Source organism: Gopherus flavomarginatus, chromosome 6 (genome assembly GCF_025201925.1).
Source record: "Gopherus flavomarginatus isolate rGopFla2 chromosome 6, rGopFla2.mat.asm, whole genome shotgun sequence".
Taxonomy (NCBI): domain Eukaryota; kingdom Metazoa; phylum Chordata; order Testudines; family Testudinidae; genus Gopherus; species Gopherus flavomarginatus.
The window spans coordinates 62,093,191-62,102,798 of record NC_066622.1 but is presented as its reverse complement, the minus strand read 5'-3'; the positions used below and the strand labels follow the sequence as shown (position 1 = coordinate 62,102,798).

The window sequence follows — 9,608 nt, the reverse complement described above, 5'->3', positions numbered from 1 at the left end:
ATTTGTTAGTTTCTATTTTTAAAAACAAAGTTTTTTTTTAATGTTTGGGTTTTAAATTAAGCATTGGTTTTGGTTTCAATTTTTCATTTAAGTTTTGGTTACTGATGGGATCTTTAAGAGACCTTTGGATTTACTACTAAAATTTGGACAGATTTAGATTATTTAAAGTACACTATGTTTACTATTTTATTTTAATAAAGGTTGTATTGCTGTAAACCCTGGCCGGGGGGAGAGGAGATGAGCCTGGCCTTTAACTGAGGAGGAGCAGAGGCATGGCCCCCGTGAAGGGTGGGGCCAGGTGATGGGGGGCACAGCCCCGCAATTTTTTTTGTCTAGCCCATCTCAGTCCCCCACTAAAGGAGAAGAGTCTGATGCCACCCCTGCTGGTCACTGGGTGTCACTGCTGCTCCATGGGATACATGCTCTGTGCCTTACTCTGACTGGTGGAAAACACACTCTGTGCATTACCGTGACTGGTCCGTGGATGTCACTGCTCCTAGAAGGCAGACACACGCTGTGCATTACGCCATTTGACCAGTGGGTGTCACTGCTGTATCAAGGGAAACACCTTCTGTGCATTACCCTGAATAACCACGAGGTGTCACTGCTGCTCCAAGGGAAACATACTCTGTGTGTTACCCTAATTGGCCACTGGGTGTCACTGGTGCGCCAAGGAAAACACCTTCTGTGCGTTACTCTGACTGCCCACTGGGTGTCACTGCTGCTCCAAGGGAGACATCAGAACGGCCAGACTGGTTCAGAGGCAAAGTCCATCTAGCCCAGTATCCTCCTGTCTTCTGACAGTGGCCAGTGCCAGGTGCCCCAGAGGGAATGATCAGAGCAGGGAATCATCAAGTGATCCATCCTCTATTGCCCATTCCCAGCTTCTGGCAAACAGAGGCTACAGGCACCATCCCTCCCCACCCTGGCTAATAGCCCTTGATGGACCTATCCTCTGTTAATTTATCTAGTTCTATTTTTGAACTCTGTTATAGTCTTGGCCTTCACAACATCCTCTTGCAAGCAGTTCCACAGGTTAACTATGCCTCTGCCCTGAGTTTACTCCTCCTCCCCTGGCCAGGTTGTATATGGAAAAGAGGATGAGGATGAGGAGAGCCATGATGTGTCTGTCACTGGCTGGTGACTCAGTTTCCTCTAAGCAGCAGTGCTGCAGGCTCCTTTGGTCTGTGCCCATGCAACTGTGTCTAGGGAAGGGGGAGTAGAGGCTCATGCTCCCCAGCCCCCACGCCCCACCCCCAGCAGCTGTGGAATCCAGGCCAAATTTAACCCTGGTAGCTGGGCCGGGATTAGCCTGGGCTGGGGTAGCGCTGGGGAGGAATTGAGAGGGAGACAGACACACTTGCTGTGAGGGAAGATCCTCCCGTTCCCTGCCAACCCCCCTCACTCCTTGCAGCACGGCACCCCCTAGCATTTCTTTCTCTGTCATGGGAGCTGTCTGCTGCCTGCTTCTCCCTTAGCGTCGTCTCTCCCCACCCTGGGGCACTGGCATTGCCCATCCTGTGCAAACAGGCAGGCCCAGGTGTGTCCCATGGCAATGCCCTGCAATTGTTGGGGCAGCTGTTGGATGGAGCCATATCGAAATATGGGGGTGGACAAGGCTGGGGACCAGGACTCCTGGGCTCTCCCCTCAAATGTTGGAGGGGAGTGGAGGTTAGGGGGTAGAGTGGGGGAGGGGCAGGGCTGGGATCCAGGGATACTGCTTTTTCTGGTTTTCTCCACCTCCTGCAACAACCTCGGTCCTTTCAATGCGTTTCTTGTCCCAAATTCATTTGCTGACTTGTGTAATTCACCCCAGAGGTGGCTGCATCTCAGTGATGGGTGAGGCACCCTTGGCTGCGTCACCTCCTAACCCCGTCTCTCTCCCCCTTCAGGTGACCCTGCAGCACTCGGCAAACATCCACAAGATCATGGGGCACTTTGAGCACTGGGCAGGCAGGGGCCAGGCACCCAGCCCTCCCTCCAGAGAATGGGACCCAGCACCTCGTACTTTTTACAGGGATTAAAAAGGGGCAAAGGAGGGCAAATCAGAGGAGGGGGTGGCCACGGTCTGAGCAGGGGGTGGAAATTGACTGGTTGGGGGGTCAAGTAGCTGGAGGCAGAGTTAGGAGAGGGGCTGAAGGGCAAAGTCAGGAAGGGGGGAAGGAGCCGGAGTTAAGCCCAGAGGGAGGTGCTGCCAGAGGGTTAAACCCCAGCACAGGCAGGGGGAGAGGGGTAACAGTTATCCCAGTGGGCTGAGACTCCAGTGCTTGCAAACATGGGGGAGGGTGCAGAGGGCTCTTTTATTTCCCCTCCCACAGGCAGCACCTCTCAGCATGGGCTTCCCAGGGCTGGGTTCTTAAAGGCACAGGCATCCCACTGTCTACACAGTGCAGCTCCTCTCTGATGTAACCTACTGAGGTGCTGCAGTAGGAGACTCAATTCAGTGAAACTGGGCATTCCCTGCACCCCCCAGCCAGGGGGTTGTGCACTTCCTTCCCCGAATTTCCCCAACACTCCCTCCCTCAGTGGTCAGGTAGTTACATGCAGCGCTGCCAATGTTGTCATTGGTTGCAAATTTGAATGGAAATTGAAACGTTAACACACGCTTTAAAAGCAGATACAACGTATGAAATCTACTTGTACCTGAGAAAGTAAAATAGGTTTGGAAAGTCTGGACAAAGCCGGGTTTCCTCACCCAGCTCTTGTGTTTGCTGACAATGTCAGTGCATTGGCTTTGGCAGTGTTGGCCAACCTCAGAATTTCAAATGATGATTTGTAAGCGAGGTGTGAATGAGCTCTCCCCTGACAGCTACTGATGACCAGGCTTGGGAGGAGGCTTTGGGACCAGACTGTATTTACATGAACTCACCTACTCTTATGAGGTATCCAGCGGACAGAGCTGGGCTGCCTCTGCTCTAAGTGCCCAGAGGAGGGAAGGTGTGTGGGGCTCTGGTCTGGGGTTCATCCTCTCTCCTGCCAAGGCCTGACTATTAATCCCAACCCTGGCACTGCTTACTTCAGCGCCCTGTCGGCCAGAGGAAAAGTGTGATAGGAAGCACAAAAGGGCCAAACTTGGGGACATCAAGTGAAGCAGCAAAAATCCCTACCATCAGGGTAGTAAGTTCTAGAGCCCTAAGCCATTGTGGCCCTCCCAGGCACAGACCTGGCTCTAGGAGGTGTGAGTCACCCAGCAGGAGGGGAAAGATTCACTCTTACACAGCTGGAGACAGGAAAGGTGAGCTCTGGGGCCTTATCACAAGCCAACACAATGACCCACTGAGATTTGAACTCAGATTGCAGGAGTCTTAGTCCTGAGTGCTGCCCATTACACAATGGGATCAGCTCATACTGCTTTTGCTGCACATTGGTGACCCTCATGGGGTTGGCTTGTGTAAGGCGCCTCTTGGCCCTTTACTAAAACTTAGTGTGTGTGTGGGGGGGGGGTTGGTTGGCTAGTTCCCAGCACCAATAGAAGGGGGAAGGATCAATGGGAAATCAGGACCCTGAGACTGACAGTTCCCAGGGACAATGGGGAGAGACCAAAGCTCCAAGTTAGCTGCACTGACAGGCCAAGCAGTGTAATGAGGGAGTCACCAGGCCAGAGGGTCCCATCCTCCATGTGAGCTGGAACTGCCTGGGCCAGAGTGAGGCAGAGCTAAGGAGAGAGCAGGAGCCCGAGAAGAACAGGGGAGCAGAGCTGTGCAGGTGTAGTGCCAGAAACTGCTCCCTGTAGGACTTTGCAACCTGTAGCAGTTACTGATACCTGAGGTTGTTCTTATTTGCTGACTTGGCCTAATTGGCTAAAACTTGACAGTGGTTTCTCTAGCAAAGGCCAGTCCCTGGCCCCTTGGTCCAGACATCCCCGTTCACATCAGACTAGGGTGACCAGAGGTCAAAGATGAAATATCGGGACACGGGGGTTGGAGCCGGAAGGCCCCCCTGCAGCCAAGCAGCAGTGGTACAGCCCCATCTCCAACCAACTCTGAGCTCCAACCCCCGCTACACCCTCAGTTCCTCCATCCCCTCACTCCTGGGCCCAGCCTGGGCTCCGAGCTCTGCAGCCGAGCCATGATCCAGGCCCCTCCTGCAGCTTCCGGGCAAGGAGTGAACCAGGCAACCAGGCCCGGCGCCTGCCGGCAGGAATGTCTCTACCCCACGTGTGTCTCCACCCCCCCACCCACCTGGGCCTGCTTGCTCCGTGCTGCCCCCAGCCCCAGTGAGCTGCCCCGCAGGCTGCAAGGCTGGAGCAGCCTCTGCGCTGCGCTCCTGGCCATGGCCATGGCCCGTGTGCACACCTGGGAAGGAGGAGGAATGCCGCATGCCTGGGGAAGGGGCGGGGCCAGGGCGAGGATTTGAGGCAGTGAGAGGGTAGGGCTGGGGGCAGGGCCAGGGCCGGGATTTGGGGAGGGATCCAATGGAGGAAGGAGGGGGAGGAGTCAGGGTGCGGGGGGCAAGTATCCCTCCGGACTCAGTCTGTCTGCCAGAGTAGAGGGCAAAATTATTTGTTTGTCCAGTGTCCCAACCAAACATCGGTCGGGACGTGGGACAAACAAGCAAATATCGGGACAGTCCTGATAAAATCGGGACGTCTGGTCACCCTACATCAGGCTTCAAGTTGAGAATCATTTCCCATTCCCGCTCTGTGGGAGGGGAGACTTTTAAATGCACTCTCTGTGTGACTGCACATGGCTAAGCAAAGAGAACAAGCTGCAAATCCCCCCCGTGCTTTGGGAGCCAGGTTTGCGGTGGGAATTCTGTAGTTCAGATGACTTCAAACCTGGTCATTGTGATTCTTTACCAGTTTCTCTGGCATTGGGGCAACTTTTTTGCTTGCAGCTGTGATGGCTGAGTGGTTAAGGCGTTAGAATTGAATTCCAACAGGGTTTCCCTGCGCAGGTTCAAATCCTGCTCACAGCGAGGCCTGTGTTTTGGCCAGTCTCTCACCCAGGCAACACCTCGGTACAACCCCCTGTGACACTCTCAATTCTCTCCCCATCCCAAGGAAATCCTGTTCTGCTCCTTTCATAGAGATCCCTGGGGCACCACCTCACACTGTGTCCCTGAGGGGTCAGGCAAACTCTCAGCACCTGAAGCCTCTGGCACTCACCTGGTGCCCCATAGATCAGCCATAGCCCTGGTTCTGCTCCTCTCTCTAGCATGTGAAAGGAGTCGAGTCAGCAACTCCATGGGAGCTGTGGGGCTGCAGAACCAACAGAGAAAAAATAGGTGCTTAGCACTCACTGCCAGCATGCTCCTCCCCCACATTACAGGCCTTGCTGACAAGCTCCTCCTCTTCCCCTTCAGCACCTGCCAGTGATCAGTGGGGTTCAGGAGGCACTGGATGGGGAGGGGGAGGTGCAGGGACGGGAAGAGGTGGGGGTGGGAGAGGAAGGTGCAGGATGGGAAGAGATGGGACAGGGCTGGGGGCTTGGGGGAAGGGGTGGGGGCAGGGCCTGGGGAGAAAAGGGGGAGATTTGTCACAGACCCTGGATCCCTCTAGGGCCAGCTCTGAAGAGAAACGCTGACTATCACAGTGACAATACAACTGACCAGCATTGCGGGGGAGGCTGAGGGAGATCCACACTCAGCAGGTCTCTTCTCTCCCCCAAGGTGAGCCAGACACTGCTTTCTCCTGGCTCTCACTCTAGCAGCTGGACGCCAAGGAGCCATTTCCCCACGGGAAGTGCATTGAGTGCCCCCGTGGTGCTGGGGGGGGCTGGCATTCCTGCTGCTGGCTCTGGGGCTGGCAGGGGGGCTGATGTCTGCACAGACTCTCAGCTGCCAGGCCGGAGGGGGCACTTGGGACCTTACCAGACTGGCACAGTGAAGATGGGGGGTTGACAGAGCAATACAGACGCTCTCCAGAGCATGGAGCAGCGTCCGCCCATGCAGCCAGGCAATGAGCATTTCCCACAGTCTGGAGCCGAGGGGGAAGCGGCAGCTGCTGTTTCAGCTGCTCGGGCCTAGGCCCTGTCAGCAAACAGCCACTTCTTACTCACCACAGCTAACGGTGCCGGGTTCCTCCGGTGGGGGTGTGGAGCAGCCGTTTGTTTTCCTCTCCTTTTTGTGTGCAACTGCTGACAAAAACATCTCAGACAGAGAAGCAACAAGCCAAAAAGCTTTTATGCAGGTGCCAAAGTAGCTCAGTTGGGAGAGCATTAGCCTGAAGGTCCTTGGTTCAATCTTGGGCTTTGGCAGGTCCTGTTTTTCCCTCTTTGGGCAGGGGTGGCTTGTTTTCTGGGAGCACAGCAGTGCTTGTACCCAAGATAAGTTACTGATCTTGGGCTCTGCAGTAGGAAAACATAGAATAGGCTTCTGCCCCTAGTTGGTCCACCTGCCCTTTAATAATGAGAACTGTCTTTCCCAATATGGTAGGAAGAAAGTGAGGCAGGGCAGCCCTCAGGCATGGTGCCAGAGGACTGCTAGGCAGGGACTGGGGATGAAAACTCCTCTGTGCAACTGAGCAATGGCAGTACCAGGGAAGGGGCATCTGTAAAAGTGACCCAGCACACCTCTCCTCCTCTGGGCACCTAAAGCAGAGGCAGCTGGTGCTGACAGCTCCAAGGGAAGGCTTGAAAGCCACAGAGCAACTGAGGTCAGGGCTAGAGGAGGGCAGGACCATGCCTATGTGTGGCGTTCAGACAGGCACAAAAACACCCAGCCACCTGCTCCCTGCCATGCCAAACACCCAGTGAAGGTCACCAGCATGCAGGGCAGCTGCTGATGCTCTGTGGTCAACATCACAAGGTGGTAGGAAAGCAGGGCCAGCCCCCATGGTGGGGCCTCTGACTGGTCCCACTCAAGGTGCTCACTTTTGCAGTGGGGCAGGAGATTTTTCCCCAAGAGGCTTTTTCCCAGCTGGTGAGAAGCAGAGAAACACCCAGGCTCCGAAGGTGCTATATAGGAAACCCCCTCAAACACAGGGACTGGCACATATTTGGAAGAGGGAAACTGCTCTACACACTAGCCCGGGGAGCCGCCCATTTTCTTTGGCAAGTCAGGAAGGGCAAAGGCTAGACTGGAAGCACCTGGGACTTCTGCCTCAGCCTTTGTGACACCCAACCTCCAACTCCTTCCCAGGGATCTAGCTGAAGGCAGAGCATTGGCCTGAGCAGCCAAGAAGAGGTTCCAGCCCTGAAGAGAGCAGGACTTTTAACCGAAAGGTAAAACTGCACGAGTACAACTACGAAAGGACTCAAACCCTCAATCCTCTGATCCAGAGTCAGATGCCTTATCCATTAGGTCACATTGTCACACAAGCAAAGACCCTCCAGGCACTTCTTTGGAAAAGGCAGACACTGATGTGTCCAACAAAGTGGGGATTCACCCACGAAAGCTCATGCTCCAATATGTCTGTTTGTCTATAAGGTGCCACACGACTCTTTGCTGCTTTTGCAGAAACTGTGTTTCTCAGGTCAGCTACTGAGGGGGGCCCAGACTCTGTAGGCACAAGAAGTGGAGTTCCCAGTGAGATGTGAGACTTAATTCTCTGGAGCCGGGTGCAGGGCTTTGGCAGGGAGGCTCTGGCATGGGGGGTTGTGGTGCAGCAGCTGGACCAGCTGTCTAGGTGTGGAGATTTAATCTCACTGAGGAGGAGGAGGAGGAATCCTGCTGATAGGCAGTGTCCACAGTTGGTGCAACCACTAGGCGAACTAGTCAGCCGTCTAGGGTGCCAAGTGGTTCGGGGAACCAAAAGCCCCACTCAGAGGAGGCAGTGGAGTGGAGGTGAGCTGGGGCAGGGGGCTGGGGGGGTGCGGGGACAGGGCTGCCCACAGCAAGTAATGGGGGCAGGGGCATGCAGGGGAACTACTCCCTGTCCCAGCTCACCTCTGCTCTGTCTTATCCCCTGAGCATGCCGCCCCCACTCTAATTCTCCTCCCCTCCTAGGCTTGCTGCACTAAACAGCTGATTGGCACAGCAAGCCTGGGAGGCAGGAGAAGTGGAGCAGTGCTGGCATGCTCAGGGGAGAAGGCGGAGCAGTGGGGAGCTGGGGTGGGGAGATGCTGCAGGGGGGGCTGCCTGGCTCTTCCCCATGGCCCCTGCCCCTGCTCTGCTCCAGTCCCACCCTCCCACCCCTGCACTCACTGCATGGTAAGTGGATTGACCCAGCCCCAGCCTGGTCCACTCCCCTGGTTCCCAGCCATGCCGCCAGCGAGTGCTGTGGGGCGGTTCCCCCTTCCTCCAAACTTGGGAGCCAGGAGAGCAGAGCAGGCTGGGGCCCCAGGCCTCCATGAGGGGAAGCAGAAGGGGGCTGGCCTCAGGCCACCGTGGGACCAGGGGGGCTGGCTACTTCCTGTGGGAAGTGGAGTGACCCAGCCCCAGGCTGCTCTGCTCCCCTGGTTCCCAGGCTTGCGTTGGTGTTGGCTGGATTTGTGCGGGTGATTGTGTATATTAGCAATTGTGTGTGTGTGGCTGGATTCATGCATGTGTTTGTTTGCAATTGTGTGTATGTGCATGCTCTGCTGCCCTCTGCCGGCACGACAACCGTTTCTCCGTTTGTTACAGCCCCCATACTGTCGACCCTGATGATTTCCCCATCTTACAACGGCTGGTTGGCCTGACCCTTCTCCCCTCTGCAGAGTGTGGCAGGGGCTTCAGCTCACCCCTGTGGGGCAGGAGTGCCAAGGTGTGGGGTGCTGGGCTCCAATGCACCTGGAGAGCAGCTCAGGTGAGGCGGGGCAGGGCGTGTGCTGTCCGTTCTGCATTGCCTGGTGCTGGGCCATTGCACAATCCCCAGCCACGCCACACAGCGTGCCCCGAGAGAGAGTGGGGGGCCAAGCAGATGATCCAGCATAAGGGGATCATTCTCATTCGTAGCTGTCCAACTGTGTGGGGCAGGAGGTCCTTGTATTTGGAGCAGTGGGAGTGAACTGCTTGCAGTTGTGTCTCAGAGCACAATTGTGAATAGTATGGTGTGTGTAGGGGGGTGATTGTGAGTGTGGCTGCGGGTGTGATTGTTTCTTTCTTTGGGGGTTGGGGTAGAATGTCCCTCTGGGTGTGTTGTGTGTGAGTGTTCTTGGGATTGTGTGAGTCCCTTTGTGTGTGTGTGTGTGTGTGTGTGTGTCACTTGCTGCAGAATACAAAATCCTGCAAAGCCATTTCCTACTGGTTAGCCCAGCAACACACTGATACAAACAGTGTCACAGACTCACACACACAGAGCAGGGCTCAGCCCCTCCAGCAGAGGGCAGCAGGGACACAGACGTCTTCCCTGGGCCAGCTTGGACAATTTCCCATCATGACTCAGCAGTGCTGGTGCCCCTACACGGGGTGGGCAGTGACCAGGCAGGGAGGGCAGATGTGCTGGATCTGTAAAAGCAGCAAAGAGTCCTGTGGCACCTTATAGACCAACAGACATATTGGAGCATGAGCTTTTGTGGGTGAATCTCCACTTTGTTGGCTAGATTCAGAAGGAAGCACTTTGGGAAAATCAGTCAAAGCCCTTAGCAGAGCTGGGACATGGACCCAATGACCCCTGCACCACCCTGGGAGGGCAGTGGGGTTTAGTGGTCAGAGCAGGGAGGGGCTGGGCACCAGGCTCTGGAAGTGGAAAGGGTCTAGAGCAGGGGGACTGGGATCCAGGACTCTTGGGTTCCATAGGGGACACT

At 55.6% G+C, this 9,608-nt stretch overlaps 1 non-coding gene across 1 annotated transcript; it reads left to right on the top strand.

Annotated features, from left to right (window-relative positions):
- The first annotated feature begins 4,835 nt into the window (after positions 1-4,835).
- TRNAS-UGA (transfer RNA serine (anticodon UGA)) lies at positions 4,836-4,917 on the top strand. The gene has a single exon. It is a non-coding gene; the product is annotated as a tRNA-Ser (tRNA).
- The last annotated feature ends 4,691 nt before the right edge of the window (positions 4,918-9,608 follow it).